General features: G+C 37.5%; 1 protein-coding gene across 1 annotated transcript in view; it reads left to right on the forward strand.

Moving 5' to 3' along the window:
• The first annotated feature begins 1,849 nt into the window (after window positions 1–1,849).
• The window catches only part of LOC106874520 (neuronal acetylcholine receptor subunit alpha-5), a 120,073-nt gene continuing 101,771 nt past the window's right edge, over window positions 1,850–20,151 (forward strand). Inside the window, exon 1 of the mRNA XM_089362772.1 lies at window positions 1,850–1,971. The gene's annotated coding sequence lies outside the window, so the exon portion shown is untranslated. The remainder of the gene's footprint in view (window positions 1,972–20,151) is intronic.

Consider the following 20,151-nt stretch of genomic DNA (forward strand, 5'->3'; position numbering starts at 1 on the left):
AATTATAAAATTCGGCTTTTTCGTTGAAGATATCAACATTGGCAGATAATCTAGAAAGTCGAAGTGAAATATTTCCAATTAAATTCCTTGTAATAGTCTTTGAATGATTACTGAAAGAGCTAATATATTTTAAATTAGTTGAGGGTTTATGATATGGGAAATATTAATCATTATATAAGTTAAGGGTAATATCTAAAAAGTTGGCTTTAGTTATATCATTGTCGAAAACAATGCTTAAGCCCATGTTTCGGAAAAATTTAACCAACTTATTTTTAAACCTTTGTAATTTTTGGTTAGAAGCATTTTGAAGGTAGAGTAAACAATCGTCACGATATAGACTGCCATTGATGTTTTGGAATTGGTCAACCATCTCATAAAGATACATATACCAACCAAATCAGCGATTTGTGCTGAATCAGAACTTCCTATCATGACATCAAAACTTCAGGCGTATCTTTGCGGACCCACAGCTTGTTTTCAAATTTAATGATTGATTTTCTGGCGGCTAAGATGACATTAATTTCATCTCTGGTGACACTAGCTTTGTTGTATGCGAACCAGAGTCCCTTGTTAATAGGTTAATAGAAATGTCTAACTGCATAAACTTAGTGCACTTCTTGTTATTAATAGAATTAAACCAGTCGACCACTTGGAAGGAATTAGACCATATACATTCTGCAAAATAGGGGTAGTTTATCCTGTTCAGGCTATATTATTAGCATTATCCTGCGTTTGAGAATTTAAAAATCACTTCTTTAACTTTCTAAGACATCTCAACGCTTCTAAAAGCAAACTTCCTTTGTTTGTTTACGTTTGTCGTAATTTGAATTTAACATATGATAGTGTCTCATAAAGCGAGATTTCTATACATCTTAAATTTGCAGAGGAATTTGTAGTGGGGGAGTTTAGCTCAATCGGTCAGAGCATCGTGACGCGTAATCACGGAGATGTGAGTTGGAGTCCACAGTTAACCACCTACACTTTTTTCTGCAAAATAGGGGTAATTTATCCTGTTCAGGTTATATTATTAGCATTATCCTGCGATTGAGAATTTAAAAATCACTTCTTTAACTTTCTAAGACATCTCAACGCTTCTAAAAGCAAACTTCCTTTGTTTGTTTACGTTTGTCGTAATTTGAATTTAATGTATATATATATATATACTTTTATTCTTTTACATGTTTTACTCATTTGACTGTGGCTATGCTGGAGAACCGCCTTAAAGAATTTTAGTCGAAGAAATCGACCCCAGGATTTATTTTTTGTAAGCCTAGTACTTATTTCTCGGTTTCTTTTGCCAAGCCGCTAAGTTACGGGGACGTTAACATACTAATATCGGTTGTCAAGCGGTGGTGGTTGGGGGACAAACACAGACACAAAGACACATACATACATATACATACATATATATACGACGAGCTTCTTTCAGTTTCCGTCTACCAAATCTACTTGCAAGGCTTTCGTTGGCCCGAGGCTATAGTAGAAGACACGCAGTGTGACTGAACCCGGAACCATGTGGTTGGCATCTATGTGCATTTATATAAATACACACACACTCACATACACATTTGTATACAAAATACAGGCACACACACAGACTTCACATTGACTTTCCCATTCTTGTCTTTTTTCTGTATGTGTGTATGTGTGTATGTATGTATCTATACGGACATACATGTGTAAAAATATCTTTTTGAGTATATGCGAGTGCATTTGTGTGTGTGTGTGTGTGTGTGTGTGTGTGTGTGTGTGTGTGTGTGTGTGTGTGTGTGTGTGTGTGTGTGTGTGTGAGCCAATTTTGCTAAGGAACACACACCAATGAAATGTCAAGGAAGAAAAGGGAGGGGAACAAAAAGCGATATAAAAATGAAAACATTCCTGAACCTATCACGTGACCTACTCTTAATCGCATTCGGAAAGTGTCCCCCCAGCTGAAAGGCACTACTGGCACCAGTAGCAAAGACTAATTTGGTAAGTGTACTTCGTTTTACTCTTTCTGAAAGAGACAGCTATACTCTGCTATAAAGTGTCTGTTGATTCGGTGGATATTTTGACAGATTTTTCTGTTTTTTCCTTAGTTACTTTTCAAGTCTGATTAAAAACCCTGATGACTGCTTTTGTGTTTGTGTGTGTTTGTGTGTGTGTGTGAATAAGTTTCAGGGCCGCCTTGTTTATTCTATGCAACCAGCAGCCATCACTGTCATCATAACTATCATACGGAATATAAGTGGTTTCAATGCCACTAGGGTGTCTCTATTGCTATATGTAGTCGTTCGGCTTGCTAGAAATACCACCCACACCACACTATGCATGTATGTGTATACATATATCTGTGCGTGTGTGTGTGTGTGTGTGTGTGTGTGTGTGTGTGTGTGTATATGTATGTATGTATGTATAGATAGATAGATAGATAGATAAGCTGACAGACAGACGCACGCACACGCACACGCACACAGACGGACACACAGACAGACTCACAAATAGATAGATAGATTGATTGATTGATTGATTAATTGAAAGAGACACAAAACATTCGCACATATCACGCATATACAGAGATATGTATGTGTCCATTGTACTCTTAGTATCCGAGGTGTGTAGGCATGGGTGTGTGAGTGAGATTGAGTGCAAGCATGTGCTGTTTTGTCTGAATGCAACCTTGCTTGTGTTAAATGCTTTTACGTACAATTTGTGTCCTAAATCTACGTGTATTTGCAAGTATTTTGTGATATACAAAAGTGTGTTTAAGGCGGCGAGCTGGCAGAATCGTTAGCAACGACGGGCAAAATACTTAGTAGTATTTCGTCTGTCTTCGTGTTCTGAGTTCAAATACCGACGGGGTCGACTTTGCCTTTCATCCTTTCGCGATCGATATAAGTACCAGTTGAACTCTGAGATCGATGTAATCGACTTACTCACTCCCCAAAATTGCTGGCTTTGTGTCGAAAGTTAAAACCAATATACAAAAGTGAATGTGTGTGTGTGTGTGTGTGTGTGTGTGTGTGTGTGTACACAGATAATATGGGTGGCTTATTAGCAATTTAACAGCATAAAGTAATTAAGATAATGCTATTGAGTTGTTTTGACTCTTATTTCTAGCAATGCTGGTACTACTTAGCACCCTCTATCACTTTAGCGGCGTATATATATATATATATATATATATATATATATATATATATATATATATATATATGGGTATGTTGTTGCAAACAAGGAAATAGAACTCAAAACTTGAGTATATATATGTGTTTTTATTAATATTTAGCAGAAATAACAGAGTGACTCAAGATCCGAGAGGTTTGTACGTTGGCGATAAGTGACAATGAACGAAACTCTCGGACCTTGAGTCACTCTGTTACTTCTGCTAAATATCAATATATATATATATATGTATATATATTTACGCACATATGTATTTACAAATATATGTTTATATACATACATTCACTTATTTGCACACAGGCCCACACACACACACACACACACACACGCACACGCACATACACACACACACACACACACACACATACGGCCCTACACACGCAAGTATGCACGCACACATGCACTCACATGTGAGTGGTGGTTTGGCAAAGAGTGATATAAACAAAGCCGTATTAATCAAGTGAATTTTAGATTTCTTTTTTCCTGTACCTTCTTTTAACCAATCATACAGCTGTTTATGAATCTATTTCTCTTCTTTCTCCTCGTCTTTCTTTTCCCCTTTCCCTCTCTTCTCTTTCTCTCCTTCTCTTTTCGGGTAGAATTCGGTTGCCGGAAACAGTGCAGTAGTCTGTCACTTGTGCTTGTACACTCACACACACACACACACACACACACACACAAATAACGTGCACAAATAACGTGTGTGTGTGTTTGTGTGCATATGTGTGTATGTGTGTACGTGAGTGTGTTTGTATATATTGTATATATGTATGTATATGTACCAGGATCGTATTCAGATCCCTAGAGACCCTAAGCCCTTAAAAGATTTTGGTGCCCTTATATAAATGTTATTGAAAATATTAACCACAATAAACCATAAAATAATATTTTTATTTTTCAAAATGTAACAAAACTAACAGTAAGATGGAAAATAATGCTTATCTTTCCATACTCCCGTTTTGTTTTGTTCTTACTTGTTTCAGTCATTTGACTGCGGCCATGCTGGAGCACCGCCTTTAGTCGAAGAAATAGACCCCAGGACTTATTCATTGTAAGCCTGGTGCTTATTCTATCGTTCTCTTTTGCCGTACCGCTAGCTTACGGGGACGTAAACATACCCAACATTGGATGTTAAGCGTTGGCGTGGGTGGGACAAACACAGACACACACATACGCACATATATATGTATGTACATACATATATATATATGTACATACGTATATATACATATATGTACATATTTATATGTACATATTTATATGTACATACATATATGTATATATATATATATATATATATATATATATATATATATATATATATATATATATATATATATATATATATATATATATATATATATGTATGTATGTATATATATATATATACATATATACACGACAGGCTTCTTTCAGTCTCCGTCTACCAAATCCACTCACAAGGCTTTGGTCGGCTCGAGGCTACAGTAGAAGACACTTACCCAAGCCAAGGTGTCACGCAGTGGGACTGAACCCAGAACCTTATGTGGTTGGGAAGCAAGGTTCTTACCACACAGCTACGCTTGCGCCTATATTTGAAAAATTTTCTCCAACATTTTCTAAGCCTTTGATCAGATCCTCGAAATTAATCTTACATAACACATCTGCTACCTTACTTACGTCATCCCGAATATTATTTTAGCAAGTTTAATGTGATTTCTTTTGTGCAGTAAATCATTTACCATTTCTATGGTGCCTCCCGTTCCCTTGATGCCCTACGCACGTGCTTATTTTACCTAATGGTTAATCCAGCTCTGATATACATACATACATACATACATACATACATACATACATACATACGAGGGGTGTTCATTAAATATTTTCCTTGACCCACTTCCCAAAGACTGGGATAAACATAACTTGGCATAATTATTAGCCCTTCTCTACATAGCCACTACCAATGGTGACACTTCTCCCATCGTTTTATGCATTTGTAAAGACCTCGTCTGTAGAAGTTGGCAGGTTGCGTCTGGAACCAAGACTTTACCTCGGAAAATAAGTTCACCATCATCCTAAAAGTGCTTCCCTTTCAAAAACGACTTCGTGATTGGAAAGGAGTGAAAGTCAGATGGTGCGAGGTCGGGAGAATAAGGAGGATGAGGAAGGATTTCATAGCCGCAGGAGTGCTCTTTCATTTGAGCAACATGTGCATTGTGAACTGGGACTCGTCTTGGAGGAGGCAGACTCCTTTGTTCAGCATGCCACGGCTCTCTGTTTTGATGGTGTCCCGCAATTTCTGCAGCAGAGAAGTATAATATGTCCCGTTAATTTTGGTACCCTTGGCCAAAAAATCCATCATCACTACTCCGCACTGGTCACAAAAGATTATGAGCATCACCTTGCCTGCAAAGGGTTAGTCTCAGGATCATAGTGATGGACCCATGTTTCATCCTGCCGAAAAAGTCCTCCTCGTTTTCTTGGCACATTGCCAAAAGAGCTTGGGAATAATTGACATGTTTCTGCTTCTGAAAAGGTGTGAGCATCCCAGGAATCCATCGTGCAGACAACTTCCGCATATGCAAATGGTCGTGAAGGATTTTTTCCACGGACCCTACACTTCTCTTCACTTCTTAGGCTAGTTGCCGAATTGTTGTGCGCGGTCCTCCAAAATGGCGGCTTCCATTTTATGGATGGTCTCGTCATCAATGGCGGAAGGTGGTCGTCCAGAAATAGGAGCAGTTTCCACCGATGTTCGACAGATGTCCGACCACATCGTCACCATAAACTTCTTTCATCTCATCGAAAGTCTCTTTTGGTGTACGCCCTTTCAAGCATAAGAACTTGATCATTGATCTGCATTCAACTGCCTCCATTATAACACCTTAGTCCACTTCAGCAGCTGTAACTGACAAACGAATACTAGTGGAAAGCTGCAATTTACAATGTGACATGTAAAGCCATGTATGATTATATCTGTACAAGTTCTGTTTCCTGCAATCACCGGAAGTGGGTCAGAGGAAATCTTTAATGAATAACCCTCGTATATATATATATATATATAGTCAGTAGTTCATATATCCGAAAAAGTAACACTCTAACATTGGAACAGTATTATATATATATATATATATATATATATATATATATATATATATAGATATATATATATATATATATATATATATATATATATATATATATATATGTATATATATATATATATATATATATATATATATATACCGTCGGTAGTGAAGATGAATTTTCTGGCGTTCTCTCACCTGAAATACATACCTGCTCGTTAAATTAGCATGCAAATGGCTGAGTAATTCCGAGGTACATGTAACCACCAAATAGAATATACGAGACACAAAATATGATAAACGGTAGAACATTGAATTGCAGGTACTTTCCATCTGACGAGCCTTCACACAGTTTCTGTTAACCCAATTTGACACACAAATCATGGGTCAAAACGTGATTATGGTAAGATACTATGCAGTGGGGATCGAACCCGGTATCTCATGCTTGCAAAGCGAAGTTCTTAAATTCTTAACCACCCGGGCATATCGAGCCCCTCCGTAAAAATAAAAATACGTAACTGCCGCCAGTGAGATTTGAACCCAGAACGTAAAGTAATATAATTTAATATTATAAGTTATATTATAAGTTATTTTGCAAGATGGCGAACTGGTAGAGCCGTTAGCACGCCGTGCAAAATGCTTATTGGCATTTCGTCAATCTTTACATTCTGAGTTCAAATTCCATCGAGGTCAACTTTGTAATTCATTCTTTCGAGGTCGATAAAATAAGTGCCATTTGAATTCTGAGGTCGCTGTAATCGACTTACCCCTTCCTCCGAAATTTCTGGTCTTGTGCGAAAACTTGAAATCAATATTATATGCTACTTTGTAAAAGGGTGAGCTGGCAGAATCGTTAACTCACCGGGCAAAATGCTTATCGACATTTCGTCCGTCTTTACGCTCCGAGTTCAAATTACACTAAAGTCAGCTTGATCTTTCATTCTTTCGAGGTCGATAAAATAAGTACCAGCTGAAAGGCAGCGAGCTGGTAGAAACGTTAGCGCGCCGGGCAAAATGCTTAGCGGTATTTCGTCTGCCGTTACGTTCTGAGTTCAAATTCCGCCGAGGTCGACTTTGCCTTTCAACCTTTCGGGGTCGATAAATTAAGTACTAGTTACGCACTGGGGTCGATGTAATCGACTTAATCCCTTTATCTGTCTTTGTTTGTCTCCTTTATGTTTAGCCCCTTGTGGGCAATAAAGAAATAAAATAAGTACCAGCTGAGCACTGGGGTCAATGTAATTGACTTAATCCCTTTGTCTGTCCTTGTTTGTCTCCTCCATGTTTAGCCCCTTGTGGGCAATAAAGAAATAAAATAAGTACCAGCTGAGCACTGGGGTCAATGTAATTGACTTAATCCCTTTGTCTGTCCTTGTTTGTCTCCTTTATGTTTAGCCCCTTGTGGGCAATAAAGAAATAAAATAAGTACCAACTGAGCACTGGGGTCAATGTAATTGACTTAATCCCTTTGTCTGTCCTTGTTTGTCTCCTCTATGTTTAGCCCCTTGTGGGCAATAAAGAAATAAAATAAGTACCAGCTGAGCACTGGGGTCAATGTAATTGACTTAATCCCTTTGTCTGTCCTTGTTTGTCTCCTCCATGTTTAGCCCCTTGTGGGTAATAAAGAAATAAAATAAGTACCAGCTGAGCACTGGGGTCAATGTAATTGACTTAATCCCTTTGTCTGTCCTTGTTTGTCTCCTCCATGTTTAGCCCCTTGTGGGCAATAAAGAAATAAAATAAGTACCGGCTGAGCACTGGGGTCAATGTAATTGACTTAATCCCTTTGTCTGTCCTTGTTTGTCTCCTCTATGTTTAGCCCCTTGTGGGCAATAAAGAAATAAAATAAGTACCAGCTGAGCACTGGGGTCAATGTAATTGACTTAATCCCTTTGTCTGTCCTTGTTTGTCTCCTCTATGTTTAGCCCCTTGTGGGTAATAAAGAAATAAAATAAGTACCAGCTGAGCACTGGGGTCAATGTAATTGACTTAATCCCTTTGTCTGTCCTTGTTTGTCTCCTCCATGTTTAGCCCCTTGTGGGCAATAAAGAAATAAAATAAGTACCAGCTGAGCACTGGGGTCAATGTAATTGACTTAATCCCTTTGTCTGTCCTTGTTTGTCTCCTCCATGTTTAGCCCCTTGTGGGCAATAAAGAAATAAAATAAGTACCAACTGAGCACTGGGGTCAATGTAATTGACTTAATCCCTTTGTCTGTCCTTGTTTGTCTCCTCTATGTTTAGCCCCTTGTGGGCAATAAAGAAATAAAATAAGTACCAACTGAGCACTGGGGTCAATGTAATTGACTTAATCCCTTTGTCTGTCCTTGTTTGTCTCCTCCATGTTTAGCCCCTTGTGGGCAATAAAGAAATAAAATAAGTACCAACTGAGCACTGGGGTCAATGTAATTGACTTAATCCCTTTGTCTGTCCTTGTTTGTCTCCTCTATGTTTAGCCCCTTGTGGGCAATAAAGAAATAAAATAAGTACCAGCTGAGCACTGGGGTCAATGTAATTGACTTAATCCCTTTGTCTGTCCTTGTTTGTCTCCTCCATGTTTAGCCCCTTGTGGGCAATAAAGAAATAAAATAAGTACCAACTGAGCACTGGGGTCAATGTAATTGACTTAATCCCTTTGTCTGTCCTTGTTTGTCTCCTCTATGTTTAGCCCCTTGTGGGCAATAAAGAAATAAAATAAGTACCAGCTGAGCACTGGGGTCAATGTAATTGACTTAATCCCTTTGTCTGTCCTTGTTTGTCTCCTCCATGTTTAGCCCCTTGTGGGTAATAAAGAAATAAAATAAGTACCAGCTGAGCACTGGGGTCAATGTAATTGACTTAATCCCTTTGTCTGTCCTTGTTTGTCTCCTCCATGTTTAGCCCCTTGTGGGCAATAAAGAAATAAAATAAGTACCAGCTGAGCACTGGGGTCAATGTAATTGACTTAATCCCTTTGTCTGTCCTTGTTTGTCTCCTCCATGTTTAGCCCCTTGTGGGTAATAAAGAAATAAAATAAGTACCAGCTGAGCACTGGGGTCAATGTAATTGACTTAATCCCTTTGTCTGTCCTTGTTTGTCTCCTCCATGTTTAGCCCCTTGTGGGCAATAAAGAAATAAAATAAGTACCAGCTGAGCACTGGGGTCAATGTAATTGACTTAATCCCTTTGTCTGTCCTTGTTTGTCTCCTCCATGTTTAGCCCCTTGTGGGCAATAAAGAAATAAAATAAGTACCAGCTGAGCACTGGGGTCAATGTAATTGACTTAATCCCTTTGTCTGTCCTTGTTTGTCTCCTCCATGTTTAGCCCCTTGTGGGCAATAAAGAAATAAAATAAGTACCAGCTGAGCACTGGGGTCAATGTAATTGACTTAATCCCTTTGTCTGTCCTTGTTTGTCTCCTTTATGTTTAGCCCCTTGTGGGCAATAAAGAAATAAAATAAGTACCAACTGAGCACTGGGGTCAATGTAATTGACTTAATCCCTTTGTCTGTCCTTGTTTGTCTCCTCTATGTTTAGCCCCTTGTGGGCAATAAAGAAATAAAATAAGTACCAGCTGAGCACTGGGGTCAATGTAATTGACTTAATCCCTTTGTCTGTCCTTGTTTGTCTCCTCCATGTTTAGCCCCTTGTGGGCAATAAAGAAATAAAATAAGTACCAGCTGAGCACTGGGGTCAATGTAATTGACTTAATCTCCCCACCACCATAAATTGCTGGTTTTGTGCCAAAATTTGGAACCAGTTTTATAAGCATTTTTTGTTTGTCTCTTTACTGGAGAAGCAGTAGAATGCTCGATAAGGTGGTTTCGACGGTATTTATCTTTCTTTTATCTATCTCTGCCCAAAAGACCGACCAGAGTACTCCTCTCACCTTCCCTCCCATTCTCTCTTTCTGTGTCTTCCTCATGCACAGACGAAACTCGAAATATTAGATCCTTCATTCCTCCTACCAAATGAATTTATCAAACACTTCTCTATATTCTCGCATGGACTAATTATTGCTGAAGCAGTCCATCACTAGCTTCCTTTGCTTCCGGGATGTTTTCTCTTCATTATTTAGTCTTGTTTTTATTCCTCATCCCCTATCCCATAGGAATGAAATTAAAATTCCCTCCTTCCTTCTCTCTTTCTCTCTCTCTCTCTCTCTTTCTCTCTCTCTCTCTCTCTTTCTCTCTCTCTCTCTCTCTCTCTCTCTCTCACTTTCCCGTTTCGATGTTTCAATCCTAAAGGAAACTTAACTAAATTTGTAGCAATCTGAAGTATCGCTGTGGGTATTGGAAGCAGGTCGTACACGTGCAGCCTGGCACCATGCATGTGTTAATAGGAATGCATGATTATTATATGTGAGCGCATGCGGAAAATAGAAGTATAATATGTATTTTGAAGCTAAGCCAGAGAACTTGCAGAATTGTTAGAATGCTTTGCGGTGTTTCGTCTGTCTTTATGTTCTGAGTTCAAATTCTGCCGAGGTCGACTTTGCTTTTCATCCTTATCGGGGTCGATAAAATAAGTACCAGCTGAACAGTGGGGGTCTATGTAATCGAGTTACACCCTCCCCGAAATTGCTGGCCTTGTGCCAAAATTTGAAATCAATGTGCATTTTGAAGGCTTTCATTTCATTTTGTATCTTTGATTAGTTCAAAACCGAACACATCTAGTACTATGTATTTTTTTTAAAAAATACATGGTACTGGATGCACGAGGACCAAAAATTGGTTATGCCACCAGCCTCTTAGCCAAATTCAGTCAATGGTCAATAATCTGAAAAAGCTACTACTTTGAAGTCACTTTCTCGATCATATAGTCTTGGGTTCAATCCCACTGTGCAGTACTTTAGGCAAGTGTCTTCTACTATAGACCCTGGTCTACCAAAATTTTGTTAAGGTACACAGAAAGAAGCCTGTCATATGTATATATGCATGCGTGTGTGTCTGTATGTGTGCAAGTGTGGTGTATGCGCATATGTGCATGTATAAATCTTTGTGTCTGTGTTTGTCTCTTACCATCGCTTGACGGCCAATGTTGTCTTATTTATGCTTTTGTACCTTAGCGATAAACTAAGTGCTAAGTTTAAAAGTAAGAACTGAGGTTGATTTCTTCGACGAAACCTTTCAAAGCAGTGCCTTAGCATGGCCGTAGTCCAATGATTGAAACAAGTAAAAAGTAAAAGGTAAATGAATGTATGTGTGTGGAAATAGTATATACTGTGCATGTGGGTGTAAACGCAATGATTAATTTTGAATCGAGAATTTTGAAGGTGATCCATTTTTTTTAAAGATACAAAAACAAAGCGCTGTAGAAATAACTGACATCTTGAAATAATTCAATTGCAGCAAACATTTTAAAAATCTGATACAAAAATCATATTTTGTTTCTATTTGTTTTTTCATTCATTTATGTCTGTTAATTTAATTCAAATTTGCGCGAAATCCTTCCATTACGTTCAAGTTATTAAACGGCGTTATTCTTTTAATTAGGTGGTTTCAGGTTTCTCTCTTTACTTTACGTTTCATGTTTCATCTCACCGACTATAGGAAATATATACTTGTCATCTTCCAAAAATGGGAGAACGCTTCCATAATATTCAGTAAAATGTCTCAGGTGAGGGTAATAGCTTTGAAATCATCAAGAGAGAAAATTTGGACATCCCATTAATCCGTATATATATTCAGCATTTCGTTGATTATTATTCAGAAAATATAACCATTTAAATTAGATATTCCTTTGGCTGCCGTTTATAAAATACACCAAAATCTGGCATTTCCTTGAATACTGCACGAGAAAATAACTATCAAAATTAAACACTCCATTAACACCTATTGAAAAAATAGATGATCACGATTAGATATTATCTTAAATACTAAACATAGAAAAGACCATCAAAATTAGAATCCGGACCTCACACACACACACACACACACACACACACACAACACATGAGCGCAAGCATGGATATGTGATTAAGAAACTCACTTCTCAACGCGTGGTTTCGTGTTCAGTTCCACAGCAGAGCACCTTGCGCGTGTATCTTTAATAACTCCGGGCCGACCAATACCTCGTGAGTGAATTGAATTTGGTAGACAGAAACTATGTGGAAGCCTGCTGTGTGTGTGTGTGTGTGTGTGTGTGTGTGTGTGTGTGTGTATGAATCTTTGTGTCTGTACTTGGCCTCCCTTGACAACCGATGTTGTTTTTTAATGTCCCGATAAACCAGCGGTTCAGCAGCAGTGACCGATGTAATAAGTACCAGTCATTAAAAAAAAATTAAGTACTGGAGTCAATATGTACGATTAATTGCCCCAGCATGGCCGTTGTCTAATGGCTAAAATAAGTAAGAAGTGAAAAATAAAAGATTCCATTTACTGCCTTTCTTAAAGTAGACTATTAAAACTAGATATTCCATTCACAACTGTTCTTATAATAGATTATCAAAATGAAACATTCTCTTAATTTTTATACAAACAGTAGACCATCAAAATTATACATTCCATTAACTAGCATTCATAATACAGACCATCAAAATTCGTCAGTTAATTACTTCTATAAATTAAATCATGAAAATTAGAAAGCCCATACATTATTATACGAAAAATATATCATTTAAAGAGGGTACACTATAGATTACAATTTATATAATAATCCATCTAAATTAGACAAATATTAGACTTCCGTTGCCGATTTGCACTGAAATAATTCATAGAAATTATAATCCATACAATTAAATACTACCTTAGTCATAAATTAAGTATCTGTTTAAAATCAAAAGTGAATACCACATATACTTCATTGTTTTCTTGATGGATCAAAACTTTTACTCATTCAAAATGTCCATCATAGTCATCTAAAAAGGAAAGAGTGTGCAAATGATTTTTTTTAATATCTAGTTTGGAGTTCGTCCGTCTATTCGTTCTGAGCTCAAAATCTCCGAGGTCGACTTTGTTTTTCATCCTTTCGGAGTCGATGAAATAAATACCAGTTTAGAATTGGGGCCGATGCAATCGACTTACCCCTTCCCGGAAATTGCTGGCCTTGTACCAAAATTTGAAACCAAAATTCAGTTTTGGAGATAAAGGCGACGAGCTGACAGAATCGTTAGAACGCCGAGCAAAATGCTTAGCGATATTTCGTCCCTCTTTACGATCTGGATTCAAATGCTGCTAAGGTCGACTTTGCCTTTTATCTCAATAAAATAAGTACCAACTGAGTAGTAAAGTCGATGTAGTCAACTGACTGCCCCACCCCTCCGAAATTTCTGGCATGGAAACAAAATCTGAAACCAATATCTAGTTGGATAAAAGGCAAAGTTGACTTTAGCAGAATTTGAACTTAGAACATATAAAAGTGGAAAAAATACTCCAAAGCATTTTATCCTATGTTCTAACGATTCTGCTAGCTCACCACTTATATACGTAAAATAAACCATCAAGATTAGACATTCTATTAACTATCATTCTTAAAATAGATCATCAAAATTAGATTTTCTTTGGGAATTTTGAAAAAGTATTCAAATAATTCAAATATACTTCGTGTAAACTTTTATCATCAACCAACACGCACAATTGCTAAATCTCCAAGATGTTTGTTCCATGGCAAGCGAAAATTATGTAGATTGTGATAGTGACAGAAGCAATGGTAATGACAACGGTAATAGTAATAGTGAAAGTGAAAGTGATAGCGATCAAAGTAGTTGTGATAGTAATAGCGATATAATTAAGCTGAGGAATTCGCGCCAGACATAGGGTCACATAATTTATTGAGGAAGTGTCACAAAAGAATATGACAAATAAGTTTAACAGACTATCTCGCTTCCTTTTATAGAAAAAGTTTATGACCTCATACTGGCAATATATCAACTTGATGAAGTTTTACTTTATTCTGCCTAAAATGATATTTAAAGTTGACGAGATGGCTCATGTCGACGAGATGGCTATGTTGACAAGATGGCATGTATTTGATTATTGATTCTTTTAATTAAGACTTACTTATGACAGAACATGACCAACAGTAATATAATAGTCATTGACGCCATCTTTATCCTCATCAAGACCGTAAATGAGAATGATCTAAATTTTTATACCCTCGGGTGTCTTTAGCGGAGTCCGCTCTGATGAAAATATTCGGACCGTTTCCATGCACTGCTTCTTATTCCAGTAACCAATGAGTCATGATCTTTTTTTTATTTCCGGCTACCAGCCTCAAGGGGGCTGTAAAAAGGTTATCGCTACAACCCTCTCTTCTCTGACTAAGTCATTAAGGGAAAAATGGTTTTTCTAATATGAAATTGAAACCTTCTTTTGGTGTGAACTCTGGTTAAAATATGTAAATCACGATAAAGACAAAACTGAACTGGAATCGCTCGAACTCAATTCAAATGGTGAAGCTGTTGATTTCCGTAAATTTTTATCTTTTACCCTTTACCTATTTCGGTCATTAGACTGCCGCCATGCTGGGGTGCCGCCTTGAGGACTTTTAGACGAATGAATTGACCCCAGTACTTATTCTATCAGACTCTTTCGCCGAATCGCTAAGTTACGGGGACGAAAATATACCAACACCAGTTGTCCGGCAGTGACGGAAGGCAAACATACATACATACATACACTCACACACACACATATATATATATATATATATATATATATATATATATAGATAGATAGGTAGATAGGTAGATAGGTGGATAGATAGATAGATACACATATATTCAGTTTCTTATTTCTTTACTGCCCACAAGGAGCTACACACAGAGGGGACAAACAAGGATAGACAAACGGATTAAGTCGATTATATCGATCCAGTGCGTAACTGGTACTTAATTTATCGACCCCGAAAGGATGAAAGGTAAAGTCGACCTCGGCGGAATTTGAACTCAGAACGTAGCGGCCGACGAAATACCGCTAAGCATTTCGCCCGGCGTGCGAACGTTTCTGCCAGCTCTCCGCACCTATATATTCAGTTTCTGTCTACCAAATCCACTCACAATGCTTTGGTCGGCCCAAGGCTGTAGTAGGAGACACTATCCCAAGGTGCCACGTAGTGGGACTAAACCCGGAACCATGTGGTTGGGAAGCAAGCTTCTTACCACACAGCCAGTTATTATTATTTCTTTTTTTTTTACGACAGCTCAGGAAAGAATTATTAAAATTAGAACCAGAATTATTGACAGCTTGATTAAAAGAACAAATAAATACACTACGTGATTATCATAACAGATTTATCGATTGAGCTCTAAATAAACAAATTGATTTGATTTACGATATGTGAATAATAAATGAATCATATTCCAACAAAAATTTATTTAATAATATGAGACAACAATATTAAAAAATGTTACGCTTACTTTCATCAGAGATGCGCATGCACGCACCTGTACACAAATACACATATACACACACACGTGTGTATATATATATATATATATATATATTATGTGTGTGTGTGTGTGTGTGTGTGTGTGTGTGTGTGTGTGTGTGTGTGTGTATACATATATATATATATATATATATATATATATATATATGGTTCATTTCAAAATCGACTGAAGTGACACTAAATGTGAAATAATTCTTTATATTTTTTACTATTCCACTTTTATCTTTCCATTCTTTTTCTTTCCTGTTCTCTTGTTCTGAGAGATGAAGGACCTACGCCCGAAACATCAGACATACCAATTTCTTTATGCATAAGCACAATTACACCAAATAACAACTTGTCTTTCGCAGAATGATTGCAACAATGAAGATAGATAGATAGATAGGTAGGTAGATAGATAGATAGATAGATAGATGTATTTATAATTATTTGTGCCGAGAAGTATGACACTGATTTCGAAGTTTTTCTACTAACTTGCTTTTCGATTTTGTGGGAAATGGAGTGGAGAAAAAGAAATTGGTTGTGAAGTTTAAAATATCAAATAGTAAAGGAATAAATTGCGATAGATCGAGTACAAATAATATCAATAAGTTTCTAGCATCGTTCTGTGGTCGAGAAGTCGGTTTTGCAATCTCATAGTTTCGGGTTCAGCCACACTCTGCAGTCCTATGAATGAATTCGCTAGACGGAAATTGTGCAGAAGCCCTCACACACACAGACCCATACATACATAACCATATACGTGTGTGTGCGTGTATAATTAACGTGTTTGCATTTGTGTGGTGGCATGGTTGTGTTTGTCTCTTACCGCTAATCAACCGATATAAATTTATTTATGTCCCCGTAATTCAGCGTATTTTGTGGCACTCCGTCGCTTACGTCGAGGGTTCCAGTTGATCTGATCAACGGAACAGCCTGCTCGTGAAATTAACGTGCAAGTGGCTGAGCACTCCACAGACACGTGTACCCTTAACGTAGTTCTCGGGGATAGTCAGCGTGACACAGTGTGACAAGGCTGACCTTTTGAATTACAGACACAACAGAAACAGGAAGTAAGAGTGAGAGAAAGTTGTGGTGGAAGAGTACAGCAGGGTTCGTCACCATCCCCTGCCAGAGCCTCGTGGAGCTTTAGATGTTTTCGCTCAATAAACACTCACAACGCCCGGTCTGGGAATCGAAACCGCGATCCTATGACCGCGAGTCCGCTGCCCTAACCACTGGGCCATTGCACCTCTGCACCTCCACTAATTCAGCGTATTACCAAACAGACTAATAGAACAAATATTGAACTTAAAGTCAATACTGGGGTCGATTTGATCGACTAAAAATCTCTTTAAGTTCGTTTCCTCGTCATGGCTGCTTTAGTCCAATCGGTGAAACAAGTAAAAGAATGAAAGAATTAAAGACAAGGGAATATAATATTGACGAATAAAGATAATAGGGACATGGTTGTATTCAGCGTCTGTAAAGGAGAGAGGCGAGAGAAGAATCACGAGGGTATGGAGAATTAGGTTGACACAGATTTTTTCTGCCGGAGCAGTGTAATCCACATATAACACTGGGTTTGTTTTAAATGAAGGCTGAAAGACTAGGTTGATCTAGACCAGTGCTCTGCAACCGGTATGGAGGCGATGTGAGGTGTACTGCAGTGTAGCCTGAATATATTTTTTCCCCTATACTTTTAGTTATATTTTTAGTCCAGGTGTGCCGCCGAATTTTGAAAAGAATATAAGTGTACCACAAGTGAAAAAAGGTTGTGGAGCACTGATCTAAGCTGAATCTGTTTTTAAAATACAAAAACAAAAGAGAAAAAGAAAAAAGTGGGATGAAAGAAACACCATGAAACATTTTGTCTACCATCCTAATGATTCCACCGGTCTGACGCTTTTGGCTTCTTTATTTTATCGGTTCTTGGACAAAATTGAGCTCAAGGGGATTTGAACTCAGAACGCACAGAATCAGAAAAATCCCCGCAAGGTGTTTTTGTCCAACGTTCTAAGGATTCCACTAATATGGCTCTGGACTAATATTTTATTTTATCCGCCCCTGAAGAATGAAAGGCAAAGCTGGTCTCAGCCGAATTTGAACTTAAAACGGGAAGAACCAGAGTAATTACTGAAAGTAATGTTATCCAACTCTCTAATAGTTCTACGAATCCACCTAATTGGGTTAGTATAATAGTCTATCAACATTTGAAGGACGGAATGCAAATCTGAGATTCCAAATCTGAGATTCCAGCAGGATTTAAACTCAGAACGCAAAGAGCCGGAACAAAGACTGCAAAGAATTTTACCCAACATTCTAAAGTTTCCGCCAGTCCATGCCCCTCCCATGATTCTTTATAAACCCCGAAGCTGACCTCAGCGAGATTTGAACTCAAAAAGTAAAGAACCAGAAGAAATGCTGAAAGAATGTTGACTGACGCTGTAATCATAATACTTATTCTGTCAGTTCACGGCTGTTGTACTGACTACCCTTGGAAGAATGAAAAGCACAGTTGAGATTTGTGATAGAATTGAACACAGAATGTAAAAATTTGCTATTAAAACATCGCCAGTCATTTTATCTTCTCACTCTGGAAAGTTTTATCGTATCAAATTTGTTATGTGTGATACGAAACAGTATATGGGAAAATGGATATTTTCCCGATTCTTACAAGAGTATTGAAACAGCCCAAATGCCCTATGCATCTGGGCGTGTATATATGCGCCTGTAAGAATGAGTGTATTTCTATGTGCGTATTTGTATATGTGAACGTATGTGTGTGTATGCGGCGGAGGGGAATATGTGAATGTGTGTCTGTGTGTGTTTTGCTTCTGTAAACGTATTTTGACATTTGTTACTCTGTGTACATTGTACACAAAGAAGCATGAGTCATTAGAACGTCGGTAACCGTACACTAAAACAGCAGTTTACCGGGTTGACATATTTCATTTATAGGTAGAGCAGATGCTAGGATTGGGAAGGGGTTTACATGTTTAGGGTGATGTTAGTAGAAACGTTGATTGATCTGAGGGCGGTGGCGGCGGTGGCGGTGTGTGTGTGTGTGTGTGTAGGGGGGTTATTGGTGGTATTGGTGGTGGTGGTGGTGGCGGTTGTGTTTATAGCGACGTTAGTGATATGGCTGGTGTTGGTTGGTCTCTTCCTAATTACTTTAGCCTATTCAGCTGCTACAATTATCCATGTTGTCCCATGCAATTATTCTTGGTTTCCTAACCAACGATACAGGCCAGGAACCGTTCATATTTCTGCGCAACAATAAATGATAATTACACTGATACACGCACCCCCACACACACACACTCATACAGACGCACGCGCACCCACCCACAGACATACACATACACACACACACACATATATATATATATATATATATATATATATATATATATATATATATATATAAGCATATATATTTTTAAGCAAACTTGAGTGCATCTGAATGTGTGTGTGCTTGTAGATATGTCTATATGTATGTGTATATACGTCTGTTTTTGTGTGTGCATATGTGTGTGTGTTTGTGTGTGTGTGCATGTACATACCCATACATATACATAAATATACATATGTGTGCATTCATATATACACCCACCCCCCATATATATATATATATATATAGGTAGGCAGATAGATAGATAGATAGATAGATAGATAGATAGATAGATAGATAGATAGATATTTGTATGTGTATATACATGGGCATATATACATACATATATATGAATATATATGTATAATATATGTGTGTGTATACATACATACATACATACATACATACATACATACATACATACATACATACATATGTGTGTGTGTGTGTGTGTGTGTGTGTGGATGTGTAGTATAGTACTGTATAGTTTAGTCTGAGTAAGTGGAACAACGTCTGTAACCTTTTTCTTATCACCTCGCCCTCTTGTGGTACAACAGGGTGAGGTTTGGATTCTGAAATACTTTCAGGGCAGAAAGAAAAAATGAAACTGACAGAATACAATTACATATTGGTAGTGTGTAATTTCTTACATGATTAATAAATTTATAAGTTCAATTAGTGGGAATTCAGTTTATACTTGATTACCTCCCAACAACAATAAATTTCAAATATCTCCTATTAGTGGTGGATTGACAGATTTGTTAGAACGTCGGACAAAATGACTTGCAGTGTTTATTCCGGCCCTCAACACTGAGCTCAAATCTCATCGAGTTTAGCTTTGTTGTTCATCCCTATGTAGATAATAAAATAAATTAGTAGTTAAGTACTGAATTCGATATAATTGACCGACTAATCCTCTGTCTCAAATTTCAGGCCTTATTCCTATGTTAGAAATTATGGTTTGCATTTGGCCGTATTGCCAAAGACTGTCTCTGGACCCGGTCTAGGAATTGAAACCACGATCTCACGATTGTGTGCGCAACACCCTAACCACTAGGCAATGCACCTTCATATGCATATATATATATATATATATATATATATATATATATATATATATATATATATATATATATATATATATATATATATATATATATATATATATATATATATATAT

This window comes from Octopus bimaculoides, chromosome 1, assembly GCF_046866305.1.
Source record: "Octopus bimaculoides isolate indiv1 chromosome 1, ASM4686630v1, whole genome shotgun sequence".
Lineage (NCBI taxonomy): Eukaryota > Metazoa > Mollusca > Cephalopoda > Octopoda > Octopodidae > Octopus > Octopus bimaculoides.